This window comes from Paramormyrops kingsleyae, chromosome 25 (genome assembly GCF_048594095.1).
Source record: "Paramormyrops kingsleyae isolate MSU_618 chromosome 25, PKINGS_0.4, whole genome shotgun sequence".
Lineage (NCBI taxonomy): Eukaryota > Metazoa > Chordata > Actinopteri > Osteoglossiformes > Mormyridae > Paramormyrops > Paramormyrops kingsleyae.
The window spans coordinates 17,277,908-17,285,845 of record NC_132821.1 but is presented as its reverse complement, the minus strand read 5'-3'; the positions used below and the strand labels follow the sequence as shown (position 1 = coordinate 17,285,845).

The 7,938-nt window shown below is 39.7% G+C and overlaps 1 long non-coding RNA gene across 8 annotated transcripts; it reads right to left on the bottom strand.

Annotated features, from left to right (window-relative positions):
• Window positions 1-291: 291 nt before the first annotated feature.
• Window positions 292-7,604, bottom strand: LOC140582917 (uncharacterized). 8 transcript variants are annotated; one of them, XR_011985728.1, is made up of 6 exons: window positions 7,512-7,604; window positions 7,056-7,174; window positions 2,902-3,916; window positions 999-1,057; window positions 599-689; window positions 292-418 (listed from the first exon to the last, which is right to left on the bottom strand). It is a non-coding gene; the product is annotated as an uncharacterized lncRNA (long non-coding RNA). The 8 variants fall into 8 exon arrangements; XR_011985723.1 differs by having other exon boundaries at window positions 292-689; window positions 2,902-2,978; window positions 3,745-3,916; XR_011985724.1 differs by adding an exon at window positions 4,137-5,165 and having other exon boundaries at window positions 292-689; window positions 7,120-7,174.
• Window positions 7,605-7,938: the final 334 nt, after the last annotated feature.

Here is a 7,938-nt window from a genome sequence, read left to right as displayed (position 1 = left end):
ATTATCTTTACATCCTTCTTTTATTAGTAAAGGTTGTGAGCACTCATGAGAGAATAATCCTAAGGTCCCCAGCTGAGGAATTCAATGGACTGTAGGGTCCACTGTGTGGACTGTGATTATATCTTTATTGCTACTTTAGCAGCAATGTACTCATGGAAAGTAATCACTGCTATTCCATAACATGCTTTTCTGCCTCAAGCAGAAGAATTTTAGCCAAGTTCAGATACAGCATTTTTTCCCAAACACTAATGAAACTACAGAGTCAGGTATAAAGCTCAATTTCTAACAAACTTTTTCTCATTTTTCTGGTTTTATTCTATAGACAAGTAGCATGACTGTGATATGTCAGAAAGGAAGTGATGCAGATGTAGACAAGCCAGAAATCCATTATCTTGCTTATTGGTATAAAACAGTGAACCTGTGAAATAATGAAACAAAATTAGATGACTATATCTGCCAGAAATGTGACCACTCCTTTAGTGAAACTGTTTTTTGTTTTTTAATTTTTTTCATTTTTTATTTGTATCCTACTTTCGGTTTTATTTTAGCATCTTCGGGTCAGCACCCAACATATACATTATCCTCCCCAAGGGGCTACCTATATGAAAAACTATAGCTGCAATATGGAAGCCAATTGGGGATTTCTCGCCGTCTTCGCTGGGGGGTAAGGGCATCTCCGCCAAGGGAGCCTAAAACAATAGAAAGGGGAAAAGTTAATAAAGGTTTAATGCAGCCAGTGCACTTACAACATCATGGATGTTACTTCAAGTCATTTCATACCCTAACCATAACTGATATTATGAGGACCATTTATCAGCAAAAAAAACCAGAAAACAATAAAACATGAAATTGCATCTGTACATTTAAGTCTAAAAATAAGGTTGTATTATCTTTAATCAAAAAAATCACTATTTGGTTATATGATATAGTATATGGGGGTAAATTCTGTAGCCAGTAACATCTAAAGGGGTCAACCATCTGAAAGCTTTTAGACTTACACTTTTCCATGACTCCTCACAAATCGTTTTATTTCTCCAACTCCTCACTGCAAAGGGTGCTGAAAGGAAGACACAAGATGAAAACCAAGTATTTGCTAGCATGCTTATGATTTGATCCAACTCTCGATGTCACTAAACAAAGGACAGCTCTTCAGTGATAGATCTCGTCATGTTCACTGAGTGATGCAAAGAACCGTGACTGATTGCTGTAGGTAGCTGCATTCTCTGGAGAAATGTGTGCTGTTGCTTGTACGGAACAGACCAAATGTTCAAAGTTTTACCTCAGAAACAGTCCAGAATCACTTGGTCTTGCAAACACCTGAACTCTGTGGTGTTAGTTGTGCAGACTGTAATCTGGCACAACATTGCCCTCTTCAGGCCAGTTGACTAATACATACAAGTGTCTACCTTCCGCTACATTGTACCTCTTCCACTCCTAAAAGGGATTAAAATTGTTTTCTGCATCCATTCCTACAAACATACTGTAAACGAACGATGAATGTAAAATCTTTTCATTTACATTCTGCTAAACAAAAATAAGCAGTGCATTTTTATAATGGCTGAGTGTGAGAATGTGTGTCTGTGTCACTTAAGTTTTATGTTTTGTTTGTTGCGCAAACCCATAAGGTTTGGGAAAAGGAACATTAGGAACATCTTTTAGAATGCTTTTCTAAACCTGAACCTGAATAAGCCATGCCTAAAATATTCATGTCTTTGTCATATATTATTTAACGGAAGTCATTTGTACTTCAGTCCTGTGGAGTATTTGATATTAAGGATTTTCAATTTGAAAATACTGTATGTTAAAAAGCATTTTTAATGGTTCTGCAGTTTAGCCGAATGTGTAAGATTTATATAGTCCAAATAGAGAAAGTTGGGACCCTCCCGTGTGCCACACCCCCTCATCTACCCCGTGTGGAATCTCTGTGTTTACCAGCTGTTTCTCCTTGTTTTTGATTAGTCCTATGTATTTAAGTCCGCGTTTAAGTGTTTCCTCAGTCCGATCATTAACGTTGTATGACGTTCGTCTTTTGCTTTGCCTTGCATTTTTGTATTGTTTCCTTCAATAAACCCCTAGTTACCCGATTCCTCGACTCCCTGCTCCTGCTTCCCCGGTCTTGGCCACGACACTTAACATTAGCCTTTAACACTAAACATTGATATCTAAACGACACATAGGTGTTAGATTTCCAATGATCCATATTTAAGATTTATTCCTTAAATAAATAAAGAAATGTTTATAAAATTAAAGTTGTATTGCTGTGCACTTAGACACAAGATCTACAGTAGATTCTCATGATTTCTTGTAGGAATAAAATAACTAAGATAGGGTAGCATTGCTGTATAAATTTTCAAAACTTTTTCTTCTCCTATTTTGTGTTTGACAAAATATATTGCCATTAGTTGAGAGGCTTTTGCCTTTTTTCTTGCAGACTTACAAAAAATGATCCTTTATCTTTATTAGTAAAGAACAAATATTCAAGAGCATGATTAAATCACCCAATTCCTGCTTGAATAAAGTGACTTCTACTTCACTCAAAAGTGTTAAAATATCTTGCCTTTTTCAGCATGGCTACTGTCAATCATTGCGCTAATTTTTGTCAATGGGTTCACTGTTCATTGCATATGTATCAGTGTTTTCTTTGTGTTTTAATATTCTTTTAAAAGTAACTGAATAATGAATATCTGTCATATGTTGATCTAGCATCTGAGATCCTACGTTTGCATAAAAAAATCACTTTAGTCAATACATTGGTTATATATGCAGTTTCTGAAATGGCCAGAGATGATAGAAGACAGCAGATTGGGCAGCTGACAGATAACGGGCCTCTGAAGCATGGATTTAGATGCAGCGTTGTTTAAGGTAGCCTGCTCCATCAGGGCCGCCTGCACTCCCATCTACCTTGCCAGCTTCTTGCTAGAGTGGGCAGCAGAGATGGATGCCTTCGATTCCACTTTGGATGATGTGTCGTCGAATATCTGAAATAAACACAAACGTGCTGGGGGCTAGTCTGCCGCTGAGAGCCCCGCTCTCCATCGTCTCTCCAGGTGCTTCCGCTCTGCAGTACCTCATTAGCAACAACTTGCTGTCTGCTATTGCTGGTGCCCCCCTCTCCCCCCACCTCCCCTTTGACCCCTGTCAGAGAAGCTGTCACTTTTTCTTATCCTGCCCTGCCAGCAGTGAGTCATGCTCAGTCAGTGCCTGTATCTTCAGAACTTTGTTTCCTGCCTTTCCCTGACATCCTTTTTCATCAGAGACCAGAAAGTCTAGCTTTTATTGTTCAACCAGGGAAGCAGATATTACCTTGATCTCCCTATGAACTCATTGTGAGGTTTTTCTACCTCTTGTCTAACTGAGAAGTACAAAAAACTGCAGATATATTCTTCTGTCATAACGAAAGGCTGATGATCAGGATGCAATTTTTTGCCGACCGTGCCTTTGAAGATGTAAGTTTGTTTACTGTTCCTCAAGGCAGGGTTTTGGGAGTGGACGCCACATGGAGGGGACAGCGCCTCCGGGCCATATGTGTCTACGCTAGGGTTGGGGGCCCCGTCCCGTATAACTCTCTTCGAAGAGTTTTGCCTTTTCTGTGTCACAGATCGACACTTGATTTTAGGTTGGGACTTTAACATCTCGATAGAGGCTAGAGATGATGTTAGCTTAGGGTGTTTTAACCATTTTGTTTGCTCCTTTAAACTCAGTGATGATTTTGAAAACATGCAACCCCAGCACGCCGAGCTTCACCTGGCATAATAGTTGCGGAGCCAGCAGTCGCATTGACTACGAGGAGTATTCTGCCGATGTGTCACAACAATGCATAGGCAGATAGCGAACGGTTCACTTGACCTTTCACTGTAAATTTTGTTTGCTCCAACAAGTTATGCTTCACACAGATGTCTTTCATCCCACCGTAAAACTAAGAAAACACAAATAAGTATTTTTATTAAACCAAATAAACTGCTCAATATATTAACAACTTCCCTTTCACATGCTAGTCCGTTAGTGTACATGAGTTCAGAGACCAGCTAATAATGCTAACACAAAAACATACTTTATCAAAACATAACATTTGCCAAATTCGTATCTCTCATAATGTTACATAGACATGCATATGTCAGTAAACAGATATCACTTACAGACATATCTACTCCAAGGATTTCTAGCATAAGAAACAGCGCTGCACATACTCCAACGAACATGGAAAAAAACAGCCATTCTTTTTTTTTCTTTTTGAAATAAACTAATTTGGAAACTTCTGATATCAACTTCAGCCAGTAGATGTCGCCTGTGCACCATCTAGTACGCTGATAAGCAATGTAAAACAACGGAAAAAATACAAATATATTACAAATCAAACTACTGAATAGCTAGAGAAATTACATTCCCCAGCCAGAACAAGGAGAGTGATTTTAGTGGCAGAAGGAGAAGCCTGCCTTCCCCTCAGTGGCCAAGTGGTGTGAAGGACAGCATATGAACCTTCTCCATGCAATACAACAAGCAGCGCAGGATGGAGAAGAAGTTCTCCATTTTTCAGCAGGAGAGAAGGTACGGCACGCACAACAATGGTTATTCTATGAATCACGAGTGACTGCTTGAGATAATGGGTGAGCTGAGGCACCTGCATGAACAGGCTGCCTCGGCCGAAATACTCTGTGACAGAATATTTGATCTGGAAAATCATGAATAATGTGAAGCCTATTTCTTTAACAGAGCCAGGGAAGCCCAGGAGGAGAAGAGGTTCATCTCTCATGTAACCAGAAATGGATGTACAGTAACAACAATACCACATGTGCTAGAGGTTGCTAAAATGTTTTATTCTGATCTTTTAGGGTTAGGCACACAGACCTGGTTGCAGGGGAGCAGTTTCTAGATAACAATTAACCTTGTCTTCCCAGTGACATTCGGGAGAGCTTAGAAGCCTCCATCAACATGACGGAGCTGACCGAACTGCTTGGCAAGATGAAACGCCTGGATTTGATGGGCTCCCAGTGGAATTACACAGGTTGTAGAGGACATTCAGTGTCAAAGTAGACACAAAGCTCATTGCAAAGACCCTCACCGAATGCCTGAAGAAGGCCATAGCTCATCTGGTTCACAGTAACTAGATGTGTGGAGTACCAGGTCAATCGGCAACATGGAATCTCCATCTCATCCGTGAAGCCATCCTGGGTGGAGGACAAGAACATACTTCTCCTGCTAGTCGGCTTGGACCAGGAGAAAGCCTTCGACCAGGTAGATCAGTGCTTATCAATTTAAAGTATTGGGTAAGACTTTGGGCCCATTTACCTAGGTGTCAGGGTCAGCATCTGTTTGTCCCAGTCTGTCATGTCCCTTCCTTATTTGGCCAGCAGGTGTTGCTGGCCATCCTGTCCCTCCTGCCAGTCTTTGTGTTTGCACTGTTCCCCTTCGGCCACATGGCTCAATGAGCTAAGAGTGCAGCTGCCTGTAAAACCTTCTGTCGCATGTTTAAATCCTGCCTCCTCTATTTTTGTATTTTTGTAGATTTTGTTCCCTAGTGTTTCAATTGTATCAGCTTTCTGTGTTTTGTGACTTGTATTCTGTTTTTGCTTTGCTTTGGTTCTGTTTTACCTGCCTTTGTTATATTCCCCAGTGTTAGATTCTGTTTCCTTGTTTCTGTCAGTTTCTCAGTTTCCCCTCTCAGTCCCTTGATTTAATTACACTGCACAGCAAAGTTTTTGCTTCTTGAACAGTGATAGGTATTCCTTATAGTTTTTGGCTGCTGATCATGGATATCACATCCAAATTTGCCCATCACGTGCCGTTTCATCGAAATCTTCAGTTTTGTCATGTTTTTTTTTCTTATAATTGTGTCCAAAAAATTTGGTTTCTGCAAGAGACCTATCCCAGATAGCAGGCGACTCAGAAATGGACCCGCCTTCAATCTGGCAGATCCGCGTAACCTCCACCTTTACTGCTGTGATGGAGCCAGTGGGCGAGAAGCACAGTCAAATCTGATACGGCCTGGCGTCGTTGAAACGGGCGCACGTTTTTCCCCAGGATTTTAGCAGAACGTTAATGGCGGTTGTTCTGGTGATCCGTGTATTTTACAGTGAAACTTCAGTAAGGTAAGCTAAACTTGGTTCAACCGTGTTAGAAATAAATTAATTTACTTTCGTAATATTAGTGGGTCTTCCTGAAGTTTAGACTTCTTAAACTTGGACAGGTGCTAACTTAAGCTTGTTAGCGAGGGGTTAATGAATAATGATTAGCTGTTAAAAGACTTATGTTCATTAAAATGTTTTTTGCAAGTTATGTGTTGTGTGGTAAGTGTTTGCGTTTTAAAACATGTAATTTAAACAGTTTAATGTAGCTGAAGTATCAATTTAATACCAACTTTTTTGCTGCTGCCTCGTGGATTCTTTCAGTAAGGTAAACTTCAGTAAAGTAAGCCGAACCTGGTTAAACTGTTAAAAATAAATGCATTTGCTTTAGTAATGTTAGTGGGTTTTGCTAAATTTTAAACTAAACTTGGACAGGTGCTATCATTAGCTTGTTAGCTAGGTTATTAATCTTAATGGAGAGTTAGCTATTTCACAGTGTTTGTGTGTAACAAGCTCTGGACTATGGAGGAGGGATCACCTTGCTCTAGAAAAACGACTGCGTGACATTACAGAAGACTGTCTCTTAGACTCAGAACAAACACAAAATATCAAAACTGACACATATTCCAATAGTGCTAACACTGACAGCAGCAGTGACTCAAGGATCAAATGTCATTTTGATGCCCTTCACAAAGATGTTATTGACATACTCCCAAACAACCAACATATTTCAGAGTCTGACTCTGAATCAGAGTTTCAGTATGTTGATGAACTAGAAAGTCTTGCTGAAAGCTTGGCCAAATGGGCTATATGGTTCGGTGTGTCTTTAGTTGCCTTCACAGCTCTCCTTAGTTTGCTTAGAGTGTACCATTCAGAAATGCCGAAGGATGCTCGAACCATTCTGAAAACGAACACTGAATACAAAATTCAAAATAGTTGTGGTGGTTTGTATCATTATAGAGGCATTCTGACAGCACTACATAATACACTAACCCAGCTGAATGCGAAGATTGCTGATGGCTTCGTTTTAGATTGCAGATCAACATTGATGGCTTACTGTTCTGTCCTTATTGTGCGTCCCTTTGCCCAACTTGACAGACAGCTAACGGCTTCTATGAACATCGGAGACGGAAGTAAGTTTTAAGGCTTTTTACTTCGTCAATAGTTCAATGATTAACATCCTTTCATTCTCTCCCCGTAAAACTAAAAACAAACACAAAGTAAATATCACAAGATGTCTTTTCCTTTACTCACACTTCTAAGATATAAATTATACTGTTATATAGTATGCGTAATCAACAGCGACTCAGTAATGATCGCAATACAACTTAGCGAGTTTAGCCTCCTCAAAGATAAACATAACAGATGAAATAACTTCTTCCTAAACAAATCTCTGTAATAAAAATGCACTAAATAAACTTATAAACATGTTGTATCATTAATACTCACAAGCAATAACTCTCCAAGGCAGAAATGTTTTAAAGAGCATCTAAGGCTACAAACAGCATACTCTGCAGGCTAACAAGCAGCCAGCTTCCTGTTTCCTCTACTCACCGGAACACAAAAAACCCCATCAAAATATAAGCTTGTGGTAATTTCCACTATGACCAGCAGAGGGTGCTGAAAGAAAGAACTTATGCATGTCATAACACTTACCTTTGTTTAAGAGTTCTAATTTACAGTTATGGCCCATCTTAGGACTTTTGGTAAGTGTTCAAATGAAAGAACCTGTTGTTATTGGGCTTTTTTGTGGTCCAAAGAAACCAACCGCCTCATAAGACTTTAGTCATGAATTGAAGCAGCTGCAGCATTTTAGCGGGAAAAAGCTTTTTATTGAGCTGGATTCTGTTGTATGTGACACTCCTGCTAGCGCATT